The sequence below is a fragment of the Macaca mulatta genome, chromosome Y (assembly GCF_049350105.2).
Source record: "Macaca mulatta isolate MMU2019108-1 chromosome Y, T2T-MMU8v2.0, whole genome shotgun sequence".
NCBI lineage: Eukaryota > Metazoa > Chordata > Mammalia > Primates > Cercopithecidae > Macaca > Macaca mulatta.
The window spans coordinates 1,777,857-1,792,253 of NC_133427.1; the positions used below are offsets into that span (position 1 = coordinate 1,777,857).

Consider the following 14,397-nt stretch of genomic DNA (forward strand, 5'->3'; position numbering starts at 1 on the left):
ACACTTAAAACCAAAGCTGGCTCCTCCCAGACTCAGCATTCCCAAGAACCAAGCAGGAGCCACGTGGCCTTATCCACCCAACTTTGGAAGACCTACCGAGCTGCCACCGCTGCCCCATTCTAGGAATTACAAGACAGTTAATGAGGACAGCCGAGATTCAAGAGAGGGAGCAGGGACTCCAGCTCCCAGAGAGACGAGTGTGAAAAGAATTTGCAGGCCTGTTTTACAGCCTCTGGAACCCGCCTTTCAAAACTTTGGATGCACGGTCCGCACTGGATGCTCCATGGCACGGAGGGCCCACGACAGACGCAGCAGGGGGTCCCACGGCTTTACACGTCCCTGGCCCCAGTGGAGGCTGGACAACTGTGAGGTCCTTGAGGAAAAACCAACGTCTGATTCTGGCTGTAGCCTCCACAGTGCAAGTATAGCGCTTTGGGTACAGCGAGGGGAAAATAAAAAATAAACGTGGATGGAAGTGGATTGCTGCTTTGGGAAGGTGAAGCCAGCTGGACTTCCTGGGTCCAGTGGGGACTTGGAGAACTTTTCTGTCCAGCTAAAGGATTGTAAATGCACCAATCAGCGCTCTGTAAAACGGACCAATCAGCGCTCTGTAAAATGGACCAATCAGCGGGATGTGGGCGGCGTCAAATAAGGGAATACAAGACGACCACCCCAACCGGCAGCGGCAACCCAGGTCGCCTGCCACGGCCTGGAAGCTTTGTTCTTTCCCTCTTCACAATAAATCCTGCTGCTGCTCCGTCTTTGGGTCCGCACTACCTTTATGAGCTGCAGCACTCACGGTGAAGGTCTGCGGCCTCACTCCTGAAGTCAGCCAGACCGAGAGCCCACGAGGAGGAATAAATTCTGGACCTGCTTTCACAGAGCACGGTGGCAGGGGAGGGGGAGCGCCGTGCCATTCCGGGCCTGTGGCCTGCCGAAATTCTCGGAGAAATGAGCAGACAGTTCAGGTGCCGTCCTTGCTTCTCACCTGCACACACCTTCCAGCCAGCCAGACGCAGGGCTTCTCCCCTCCTATGTGAATATCTAGCTCTCAAAAAAAAAAAAAAAAAAAAAAAACAACTTCCAGCATGTGGAGAACTTATTCCCTGAGCTTCTGCCTGTAAAACATCAGGTGTATAAACCAACCGGGAGGGGTCCGGTATCGATCAATCACAAGACACATGTGGTATTAAACATTCGACACTCCTAGAGTCCTCAAAGCCCATCTAACAAAACACCTCTGAGAAGCATGTCAGAGCTCACCTTAGGAGATATCCAGAAAAAAAGCCCGGCCCGGTGGGTCATGCCTGTGATCCTCCCAGCACTTTCGGAGGGCAAAGCAGGCAGATCACTTGAGGTCAGGAGTTCGAGACCAGCTTGGCCAACATGGTGAAACCCTGTCTCTACTAAAAATACAAAAAAAAAAAAAAAAAAAAAACTAGCCGGGCACGATGGCGGGCGCCTGTAATCCCAGCTACTCGGGAGGCTGAGGCAGGAGAATCACTTGAACCTGGGAGGCAGAGGTTGCAGTGAGCCGAGATCACACCAATGCACTCCAGCCTGGGCGACCGAATGAGACTCTGTCTCAAAAACAAACAAAAACCAACAACAAAAAAAACAAAAACACCAGAATAGGTTGCTGTGGGTGGATGGGAAGCTTTGCATTTTGATGAACTATAAACATCTTTCACGATGCCATTTTCCTCATATTTTATTTGATGTGAAGGATCTGGAGACACACAGCTCAATCTGTGCCTGAAGTGTCATAAATTCCCAGCTTAGGAGAGACGAGCTCGTCGTGAACACCTGGCTTATGCATGCCTCATTTTGAAAGGCAGCTTCGGGGGGCTATAAAGCAGGCCTGAAAATTCTTTTGACAGTCGTCTCTTTGGGAGCTGGAGTGTATGCCCCCTCCCTTGAATCTCGGTCATGCTCATTAACTTTCTTGTTAATTCTTTCGTAGACTGCCACAGTGGTGTAAACACTGTATGACTTCCAAAGTTGGGTCAATAAGGTCACGTGCCCCCTGCTTGGTTCTTGGGAATGCTGAGTCTGGGAGGAGCCAGCTTTGGTTTAAGAAGCCTCAGCACCTTCAGCCTGACACGCTGGAGAGGACACAGGTACCTGTTCTTGTTGGCCCTCCCAGCTGAGCCCAGGTGACAGGCTGTACCAGCTTCCTACCACCAGAGAAAGCCATCCTGGACATCCAACCTGGTCAAGCCTTCAGATAAAGTCAGCCCCAGCTGCAGCCTCACAGGACACCCCCAGGCAGAGCTGCCCACATGCCGGTGCCCCCCAAAAAAGTGAATTAGTACAAGCTGTATAGAAAACAGCATGGAGGTTCCTCAAAGAACTAAAAGCAGATCATTCGCTCGATCCAGCAATCCCACTCCAGAGCATCTACCCAAAGGAAAAGAAGTCCTTATATAAAAAAGACGCCTGCAGGCCAGGCATGATGGCTCACGCCTGTTATCCCAGCACTTTGGGAGGCTGAGGCGGGCGGATCGCCTGAGGTCAGGAGTTCCAGACCAGTCTGGGCAACATGGCAAAGCTCATCTCTACTAAAAATACAAAAATTAGCCAGGTGTGGTGGCACGTACCTGTAATCCCAGCTGCTTGGAAGGTTGAGGTAGGAGAATTGCTTGAACCTGGGAGGCGGAGGTTGCAGTGAGCCGAGATCGCACCACTGCACTCCAGCCTGGGTGACAGAGTGAGACTCTATCTCAAAAATAAATAAATTAATTAAACAATCAAACAAAAAAAAACAAAAAACCATGCCTGCACCTGTCTCTTTCTTGCGGCACAACTCACAATTGCAAACAAACGGAATCAACCTAAGTACCATGGAGTACTGGATAAAGAAAATGGAATGGAATACTGCTGAGCCGTCAAAAAGAACGGAATCGTGTCTTTGACAGTGACTTGGATAGAACTGGAGGTTCTTATCCTACGTGGAGTCGCTCCAGAACAGAAAAGCAAATACCACACGTTCTCCCTGATAAGTGGGCGCTAAGCTCTGGGTATGCTTCTGGCATGGAAGGGGCATACGGAATAGAGGAATACACATTAGAGCCTGAGGGTGAGGCGGTGAGTGAACCTGTCACCCAGCAAACGGCCATGGTACCCAACAGGTGGTTTTTCATCCCCTGCCTGCCTCCCTCCCCCTACTTTCTAGCAGCCAAAAGTTTCTGCTCTTCCCATCTTTGTGTCCATGAGAACCCGCTGCGTACGTTCCAGGTATAAGTCAGAACATGCAGCGTTTGCTTTTCTGTTTCTGTGCTCGTTCTCAGGATCATGGCTTGCAGCTCTGAGCAAATTCTTGGTGACAACAGCATTGCTGGGGAAGGGATCCTTCCCAAGAGCAGAGGGGACAGTGCTGCTGTGCAGGCAGGTGATGACCTGTGCCCCAGAGGGATCCGAGCCGTGCGAGGGGCTCGCCTGGCGGGTAAGCTGTGTGCGCGCATTCCTTGCACCGTGGGGAACGCACCAGGCACGCGCAGGGGCCCTGGATGCTGGTAATTCATCATTAGTGAGCTGCTGAGAGTAATATTACATTTATTTCTATTTTATTATTACTATTACTTTTTTTTTTTTTTTGAGGTAGACTCTTGCTCTGTCGCCCAGACTGGAGTGCAATGGTGTGATCTCGGCTCACTGCAACCTCCGCCTCCTGGGTTCAAGTCATTCTCCTGCCACAGCCAAGTACTTGTGATTACAGGTGCCTGCCCTGATGTGCAGCTACCTTTTGTAGTTTTAGTAGAGACAGGGTTTCACCATGTTGGCCAGGCTGCTCTTGAACTTCTAACCTCAAGTGATCCTCCCGCCTCGGCCTCCCAAAGTGCTGGAACTACGGGTGTGAGCCACTGCACCCAGCCCGACTATTATTATTATTTTGGAGACAGAGTCTCGCTCTGTCAACCAGGCTGGAGTGCAGTGCATCCGTATTTTATTTTTTATGTCATTTTTTTGAGACAGAGTCTCAATCTGTCACCCAGGCTGGAGTGCAATGGGTTGATCTTGGCTCACTGCAACCTCTGCCTCCTGGGTTCAAGTGATTCTCCTGCCTCAGCCTCCCAAGTAGCTGGGATTACAGGTGTGCACCACAAAGCCCAGCTAATTTTTTTTTTTTTTTTTTTTTTTTTTAGTAGAGAAGGGGTTTTGTCATGCTGACCAGTCTGGTCTCGAACTCCTGATCCCTAGTGATCCGCCTGCCTCGGCCTCCCAAAGTGCTGGAATTGCAGGTGTGAGCCACCGCGCCCAGCCCCGCACCCATATTTTAAACCACAGTGTCCTGGAGACGTTTCTAGGCAGCACACCCACCTCAAACACTGATATTTACGGAACACAAGCCTGACAGATGCTGAAGGACACATTGTTTTGTTGTTGAGTTCTTTGCCAACGGCTTTAGGTATTAATTTTCCTCTTCCTATGTAAGCAGAGTGGTGCCAGGTAGAGAGATTGGATGGGTGCCTGAGATGCCTGTTAGGAGAGGCCATTATCGTGGCCCAGGGAGAGACAATGGTGCCCCAGAGGAGGGATAGACGGAAGTCAGAAATGCAGAATTGAGTATCTGTTAGACAATCGATGGCAAATTCAAATGCGTGTAGGCTTTTGTATGTGTTTTAAATTTTCCATCATCATATTTTTTTGGCATCAATAAAATTCTATTTATTTTTGTCAAGTAATTTTTTTCTTTTAAATCAAAGAAATGTAGAAAACAGGTGCACAGGGCTGGGCACGGTGACTCACACCTGTAATCCCAGCACTCTGGGAGGCCGAGGCAGGCGGATCACCTGAGGTCAAGAGTTTCAGACCAGCCTGGCCAACTTGGTGAAATCCCGTCTCTACTAAAAATACAAAATAAAAAAAATTGCTGGGCGTGGTGGCAGGCACCTGTAATCTCAGCTACTTGGGAGGCTGAGACAGGAGAATTGCTGGAACCTGGGAGGTAGAGGTTGCAGCGAGCCGAGATCATGCCACTGCACTCCAACCCCAGCTGACGACAGCGAAACTCCGTCTCAAAAACCATAAAGGTGCAGAGACCATGAGGGAAATCGCAATGGAACCATACAAAGTGGGCACTCTCCCGTCTCACGGAACTGCCTCCCGCATCTGCACCCATAAACCTTCTTTTGACCCAAAATTAATTATCACATTCCCCTAAGGTAACTATGATTCCAATTTCTATTACCATAGATTTAATTTGCCTGTTTTTTCCGGGAGGCGGAGGTTGCAGTGAGAAGAGGTTGTGCCACTGCACTCCAGCCTGGACGACAGAGCAAGGCTCCGTCTCAAAAAAATAAAAAAAAAATAATAAAATAAATAAAATAATAATTTGCCTGTTTTTTAAAATTTTTATTATTTTATTTTATTTTTTGAATACAGAGTCTCGCTCTGCCGCTAGGCTGGAGTGCAGTGGCACTATCTCAGCTCACTGCAGCCTCCACCTCCGGGGTTCCAGCGATTCTCCTGCCTCAACCTCCTGAGTAGCTGGGATTACAGGTGCCCGCCACCACACCCAGCTAATTTTTGTATTTTTAGTAGAGATGGGATTTCACTGCGTTGGCCAGGATGGTATCGAACTCCTGACCTCGTGATCCATCCACATCGGCCTCCCAAAGTGCTGGGATGACAGGCATGAGCCACCATGCCTGGCCTGTTTCTTAAAATTTCAACAGTTTTTTTTGAAACCAGTGGTTTTTGGCTACATGGATACATTCTTTTGTGGTGACTTCTGAGATTCTGGTGCACAAGCTTTAATCATCAGTGAATATACTGAGGTTTCACTGTGATTTTTCTAGGAATAAAAAAACCCCGTGGCCACATCAGTGTATCGGGTGCCATCCACATTATGAGCATCCACAGAATCTGTCTCTTCACCAATTCAAAGCTGGAGAATACACAATAAAACTATCATTCATTGATCGGCCAATTCAAAGCTGGAGAATACACAATAAAACTATCATTCATTGATCGGCCAATTCAAAGCTGGAGAATACACAATAAAACTATCATTCATTGATCGGCCAATTCAAAGCTGGAGAATACACAATAAAACTATCATTCATTGATCGGCCAATTCAAAGCTGGAGAATACACAATAAAACTATCATTCATTGATCTGCCAATTCAAAGCTGGAGAATACACAATAAAACTATCATTCATTGATCGGCCAATTGAAAGCTGGAGAATACACAATAAAACTATCATTCATTGATCGGCCAATTGAAAGGTGGAAAATACACAATAAAACTATCATTCATTGATCGGCCAATTGAAAGCTGGAGAATACACAATAAAACTATCATTCATTGATCGGCCAATTCAAAGCTGGAGAATACACAATAAAACTATCATTCATTGATCTGCCAATTCAAAGGTGGAAAATACACAATAAAATTATCGCTCATTGATCTGCCAATTCAAAGGTGGAAAATACACAATAAAATTATCGCTCATTGATCTGCCAATTCAAAGGTGGAAAATACACAATAAAATTATCGCTCATTGATCTGCCAATTCAAAGGTGGAAAATACACAATAAAATTATCGTTCATTGATCTGCCAATTCAAAGGTGGAAAATACACAATAAAATTATCGCTCATTGATCTGCCAATTCAAAGGTGGAAAATACACAATAAAATTATCGTTCATTGATCTGCCAATTCAAAGGTGGAAAATACACAATAAAATTATCGTTCATTGATCTGCCAATTCAAAGGTGGAAAATACACAATAAAATTATCGTTGATTGATCTGCCAGTTCAAAGGTGGAAAATACACAATAAAATTATCGCTCATTGATCTGCCAGTTCAAAGGTGGAAAATACACAATAAAATTATCGCTCATTGATCTGCCAGTTCAAAGGTGGAAAATACACAATAAAATTATCGTTCATTGATCTGCCAATTCAAAGGTGGAAAATACACAATAAAATTATCGCTCATTGATCTGCCAATTCAAAGGTGGAAAATACACAATAAAATTATCGTTCATTGATCTGCCAATTCAAAGGTGGAAAATACACAATAAAATTATCGTTCATTGATCTGCCAATTCAAAGGTGGAAAATACACAATAAAATTATCGTTGATTGATCTGCCAGTTCAAAGGTGGAAAATACACAATAAAATTATCGCTCATTGATCTGCCAATTCAAAGGTGGAAAATACACAATAAAATTATTTTCACTGATCTGCCAATTGAAAGGTGGAAAATAAACTGTACAATTATCGTTCATTGATCTGCCAATTGAAAGGTGGAAAATGAACAATGAAACCATCATTCATTGGTCCGTGCCCCCAATGTCATTTTACTGAGGAGTGGACGCTCAGGGTCACAATCACACGTTGTGCCTCAAGCAGTGAACGCAGGTGAGGTGTGTCCTGAACAGGGGAGGAGAAGGGAGAGTTCTCTGCTTGGAGAAGAAAGGAGAGTGGTGGGGATGAAAGGGCAGTCAGAGAGAGAGAGAGAGAGAAGAGGAGAGAGAGAGGGAGGGCAAAGAAGAGAGGAAGTGAGAAGGAGAGAGGGAAGAGAGACAGAGAAAGAGAGATGGAGAGGGAACAGGGAGAGAGAGGGAGGGCAAACGAGAGGGAGAGAGGAGGAGAGGGAGGACTAGAGGGGGAGACAGAGAGAGACAGAGAAAGAGAGAAAGACAGGGAGAGAAGGAAGGCAAGGGAGAGAGGAGAGATGGGGGAAGAAGGAGAAAGAGAGTAGGGGGAGAGAGAGGAAGAGAAAGGAGATAGAGAAGGAGAAGAGGGAGGGTGTGAGAGAGGGAAACAGAAAGGGAGAGAGAGAGAAGAAAGAGGGGAGGGAGAGAAGAAGGGAGAAGGAGGGAGGGAGAGAGGAAGAAAGGCAGAGAGACAGAAGAGGGGAGAAAGAGGGAGAGAGGGAGGGACAGAGAGAGGGAGAGAGAGAGGGAGAGAGGGAGGGAGAGAGAGAGGGAGAGAGAGGGAGAGAGAGGGAGAGGGACAGAGAGAGGGAGAGAGAGAGGGAGAGAGGGAGGGACAGAGAGAGGGAGAGAGAGGGAGGGAGAGAGAGGGAGAAAAGGAGAGGGGAGAAAGAGGGAGAAAGGGAGGGAGAGAGAGAAGAAAGAGGAGAGAGAAGTGAGAGAGGGAGGGAGAGAGAGAGGGATAAAGGGAGAGAGAGGAGAGAGAAGGGGAGAGAGAGAGGGAGGGAGAAGAGAGATCAAGAGCAAAATAGAAGAGGGTACAGGGGTGGGTTGAGGAGAGAGACAGAGAGAAAAAGCAAAAGGGAGAGGAAAACCCAGACAGTGAAGAGGTAGAAAGAGAGAATGACAGAGAGACAGGGGGAGAAGGAGGAGAGAGAGACAGAGAGTTACAGAGAGACAGAGAGTTACAGAGAGACAGAGAGAGAGAGACAGACAGAGAGAGAGAGAGAGACAGAGAGAGAGGAGAAAAGCATTTGAGTAACTGAAAAACCACTGCTTCTCAACCCACTTCCTAGAATCTCGGGAGCGCCGTGGGAAGGATGGAGCCAGTCCAGGGAGGCGATGGGACGGACGCCCTGGACATGCAGCCTTCTCTGGCAGGGAACAGCCTCCAACAGCCTGCCACCGAGTCACAGCAGACCACATCCCATGCTGCCGCCAACACCAACACTAGAATAACATCCAAATGCCACGTGCTCACAGGAGGCGCCACCGGGAGAGGCAGAGGAAGCCACTACAGAACAGAAAGCTACTCCATCCATCCACAGAGAGCAGCTCTGGAAGAGAAGCAAACGGAAGGCACGCAGAACAACTGGTCTACACCTATGCAGACTCCAGGATCCGCTGACGATTGCATGAGCCGTGAGGCGACACTTTCCGTCTTCCCAGGAGGGAGACCAGACGACTGCGGAGCCCAATTCACACAGAAAATGCCAGGTGCCCACAAAGACAGGAGATGGCTGCTCAGGTGTCTGCCCACCAGAAAGTGGGTCCTCAGTGAGGGCCGCCTCCATTGCACCTCAGTCTGCTGTTGATACAAAACTGCACACCTGGGCCCCCCCGAATGAATCTTCCTTACCTCTCATGGGTCTTCTAGGTGCCCTGTGCCCATTTGCTCATTTCAATGAACTCATTGGAATTCATTCATTCATTCGATTTCATTCACTCGATTTCATTCATTCGATTTCATTCATTCACTCACTTGCATCATTTGAATTCATTCATTCCTTTGAATTCATTCATTCATTCCTTTGAATTCATTCCTTTGCATTCATTCGTTCCTTTGAATTCATTTGTTCATTCATTTGAATTCATTCACTCATTGGAATTCATTCATTCCTTTGAATGTATTCATTCTGTCATTTGAATTCATTCATACCTTTGAATTCATTTGTTCCTCTGAATTCATTTGTTCATTCATTTGAATTCATTCGCTCATTTGAATTCATTCATTCCTTTGCATTTATTCATTCAGTCCTTTGAATTCATTCATACCTTTGAATTCATTTGTTCCTTTGAATTCATTTGTTCATTCATTTGAATTCATTCATTCAAATTCACTCATATGAAATCATTGATTCATTCCTTTGAATTTTTTCATTCCTTTGAATTAATTCATTCATTCCTTTGAATTCTCTGGTTCCTTTGAATTGATTTGTTCCTTTCAATTCATTTGTTCAATTCATTTGTTCATTTATTTGGATTCATTCATTTGAATTCATTTGTTCATTCCTTTGAATTCATTCATCATTTGCCTTCAGTCATTCCTCTGAATTCATTCATTCATTTGAATTATTTCAGTCCTTCAAATTCATTCATTCATTCAAATGGGTAAATGAACTGTACCAAAAACCAGAGTCTGTAGGTCTCTGGCCAGGCAAAAATCATTGTTATTTTTCAGGGTCACCCTGTACCATGGACGTATTTCTTTAGTGGTAGGGAAAATAACGCTTAGTAATTCTTTATCTCAGAAAGAAATTCATCCATTACAGTTATGGGAAGATGTCTGACAAGGATAAATCTATAAATCCACTGCAGTTGTTAAAAATCTGTCAATTTTCAGACATGGGGATGGGAAGCTACATAAATACAATTTTACAGTGAATAAACTATACATACTGGCTCTGCAGGAGGTCTGTTATTGATTTATTCTTGTGCTTGATAAATCATCACGTTGCCCCTGGGCTTCCCCCAGCAGCCAGACAGAGGCAGTCGGGTTCTATTTTCAACCCACTAGAAAATGAAAAAACATTCTACATCTGAAGTATTTTATGTTTGCGAAACCTTGATTGCTGTGTCTAAGAATAAAAAAAGAAAAGCACAAAGTGTAGCTCCTTCTTGCCTTGGAAGTCACCCTTGTTGAGCTCAGCTGGGGCTGTTTTCCATGAGACTTGAGGCATGTGACTGACTAAGAGGAGTTCTGGAGGGAAGGTTCTGGGGAAACAGTTTAGGGCAGCAGTCCCCAACCTTTTTGGCACCAGGGACCACTTTTGTGAAAGACAATTTTCTGAACAGAGGTGGTGGAGGTGGGGTTGGGGGATGGTTTTGGGATGATTCAGGTGCATGACATTTATTGTACATTTTATTTGTATTATTATTACATTGTACTATATAATGAAATAATTCTGTAAGTCACCATCATATAGAATCACTGGGAGCCCTGAGCTTGTTTTCCTGTGACTAGACAGTCCCATCTGGGGGTGATGGGAAACAGTGACAGATCATCAGGAATTAGATTCTCATAAGGAGCATGCAACCTAGATCCCTCACATGCGCAGATCATCAGGCATTAGATTTTTATAAGGAGTGCACAACCTACGTCCCTCTCATGCAGTTTACAGTAGGGTTTGCGCTCCTATGAGAATCTAATGCTGTTACCGATCTGACAGGAGGTAGAGCTCAGGAGAGCCACCGCCTGGGCAACCTCTTGAACGATGTACAACAAAAAGATAAAAGGAAGAAAGTGCAAAGTATTATTTCAAGCCATCACCTTGTAACAAATGGATTCTCAGGATCATCTCCTGGAAATGCGGTTCTGAGCAGCACAGGCTGGGGCATTCCAGGGAGGCGTGGGACATGGGATGCAATCTTCTCTGTACTTTACACGACTGTGCTGTCACACTGCAAGAGCTGTGTTTTGTAAGGCAGGACACTGCACACAATGATTATCGACCCAATGTTTTTTTCCTGTGCTAGAGTATGATTTCCATGAGGTCAAGAATCTTGTTTATTGTATTTTTCCTGCAAGTGAAGTATGTGACGGGCAGAGTAGGCAGGTATGGCAAGTTAAATAATGCACACCCCAAGATGTCCAGGTCCACATTATCTATCTGGCAGACAGAATCATGACCCCCAAAATGCCCACACTGTAATCCCCATGTGGGAGACAGAATAATGACCCCAAAGATGTCCACGTCCTAATCCCATGTGGTAGACAGAGCAATGGCCCCAAAGATGTCCACATCCTAATCCTCATGTGGGAGACAGAATAATGGCCCTGAAGATGTCCACATCCTAATCCCCATGTCGTAGACAAAATAATGGCCCCAAAGATGTCCACATCCTAAATCCCATGTGCAACACAGAGTAACGGCCCCAGAGATGTTCATATGCTAATCCCCATATGGGAGACAGAATAATGGCCCCAAAGATATCCACATCCTAATCTCATGTGGTAGACAGGATAATGGCCCCAAAGACGCCCACAACCTATTCCCAATTTGGTAGAGTAATAACTGAAAACATGAAAAAAATGTCCATGTCCTCATCTCTGGAACACATGAAAATGTGACTGTCACGGCAAAAAGGCCTTTGCAGATGTGATTCAGTGGAAGATCCTGAGATGAGGCGATGATCTGAGATGATCCTGACGGGCCCCAAATCATCACAACGCTTCTTCTACAAGGCAGGCAGAAGAACAAGAGTAAGTGAAGGAGATTAAAAAAAGAGAAGGCAAGATGAGAGAAAGAGAGAGAAGGGAAGAGAGGGAGAGAGAGAGAACAAGAGAGAGAGAGATTCAAAGGTGTCTCACTGCTGGCTTTGTTGTTGTTGTTCTTGTTGTTGTTGTTTTGAGATGGAGTTTCGCTCTTGTCACTCAGGCTGGAGTGCAGTGGCACGATCTCAGCTCACCGCAACCTCCACCTCCCAGGTTCAAGCGATTCCCCTGCCTTAGCCTCCCGAATAGCTGGGATTACTTACAGGCATGCGTCACCACGCCCAGCTAATTTTGTAATTTTAGTAGAGACGGGGTTTCACTATGCTGTCCAGGTTGGTCTCAAACTCCTGACCTCACGTGATCCAACTGCCCCGGCCTCCCAAAGTGCTGAGGTTACAGGCGTGAGCCACTATCATTGTTGGCTTTAAGGTCAGGTGGGAGGCCATGGGTGAAGAAATGCTGACAGTCTTCTAAAAACAGGAGAAGGAAATATTCTCCTGTAGAACCGGTGTCAGCCATGGGCTCAGGAACTCCACACTGGACTTCCTGCCTTGAGGTGCCTCGGAAGCATTGAGCGAAGGTAAAAAGTCTTAGCATGCAAGGAAGATCTAGATAAGTCTAGGAAGAAGTAAACCCTGTATGTGCATGAGATTCTCTACAGAAGAGATAGGGTACAAAGCCAATCCAACAACAAGACTCTTTTGATTCAAATCCTACCCTGTCCCAGTTTCCAGAATATTTTTCTATCTGAGAGCCCTGTGTGCCTAGTTTAAAATCTGTTGAGAAAAGGAACAGAGGAGCATCCTAGGAAAGCAACAGCCATTGCAAAAGGTAAACGTGGTGGTTGAGTGATGGAGTATACGCTGGTGAGGCTGTGTCAGCTGGTGTTAGCCTGTATCCACTGTCACAGTGGTGGTTGAGTGATGGAGAATACGCTGGTGAGGCTGTGTCAGGTGGTGTTAGCCTGTATCCACTGTCACAGATGTGGTTCATATACTCATTGCTCAGTAAAATTCTGTTCCCCCCAGAAAAAAGTAAGAGTCCGCTGGAGAAACATATCATATCTGACATTCCTATTTTTTTTTTTTTTTTTTGAGATGGCGTCTTGCTCTGTTGCCCAGGCTGGAGTGCAATGGCATGATCTCGGCTCACTGCAGCCTCCACCTCCCGGGTTCAAGCGATTCTCCTGCCTCAGCCTCCTGAGTAGCTGGGACTCCAAGCACCCGCCACCACGCCCGGCTAATTTTTATATTTTTAGTAGAGACGGGGTTTCACTATGTTGTCCAAGCTGGTCTTGAACTCCTGACCTTGTGATCCATCTGCCTCGGCCTCCTAAAGTGCTGGGATGACAGGTGTGAGCCGCCGCACCCGGCCTGAGATTCCTAGTTTTTTCTGCTTACTGGTGGATGCAAGGCCATAGCAAATGGATGGAAGTAGCTGCAGAAAAGTCCCTAAGAGGATAGACATTTCTGTTTTTCTGTGTCTCTGCACAGGGCACCATGTCAGTCATGCATGTCCATTTCCAACTGCTCTGTGATAAACTGCTCCCATTACTAATGAGTAAGAATGTTACACGCAATGAAGAAATGAGACGTTGGGTTGCACAGGATCTCCACGGTCCCTCTAAGTGGTCTCCACATTTGCTGACTTATAATGCTACAATTCTAATCACTTAAAATACGGATGGGGCTTCAGCAAAGGAAGTCCACACCCAGTGCTGAGACAGAAGATTCCAAATGGGTGTTGACTGGGAAATCATTGACTCCTGCATAGAAGCTTAAGATCCCACCAGGATGGCAAATCTGAAAAGTGTTATTAACCTCCAATGAGAAGACACAGAAAGTTAAAATCATTCCGGACCTTCCAACAACAGCCACTAGCATTGATAATACGATATTTCTTACCAGGCTAAGTACATGGAAATGGTGGTGTCTGTAGCTATTTGAGTGGCACTCACACATCACAGCTATGTCTGCACATATTTTTATGCATAAATACATAGACATCATACATCAAATACATATACAAATACACATGCACTCACACATCACAGCTATGTCTGCACATATTTTTATGCATAAATACATAGACATCATACATCAAATACATATACAAATACACATGCACTCACACATCACAGCTATGTCTGCACATATTTTTATGCATAAATTGGCGTCACACTCTATGTATCGTTTTATATCCCATGCTTCTCCTTTAAACTGTAGCATAATAATTTCCAATTAAACAAGTGGGTTGAGGGGAAGCGTGGATATCTCATCCACTTTCCTATCCTCCGATCCCATTAATGTTGCAGAAAAACACAAAACACATCAAGACAAAGAGGAAAAAAAAAATTAGATGGAAGCTACCACATCTTGGCAGCTGGAAACGGACAGGTGTTACGACTTTAGCACAGAGAATAATGTTTTCTTCCTCCTTGCAGACACGTCCATATCCTAATGTCCAGAATTAATGACAACAGTACCTCAGAAAGCAAAAGGGGTTTTGC

General features: G+C 45.6%; 1 protein-coding gene across 1 annotated transcript in view; it reads right to left on the reverse strand.

Annotated features, from left to right (window-relative positions):
• The window catches only part of LOC144338877 (polyprenol dehydrogenase), a 317,444-nt gene that overhangs the window by 44,032 nt on the left and 259,015 nt on the right, over window positions 1-14,397 (reverse strand). The window lies entirely within an intron of this gene.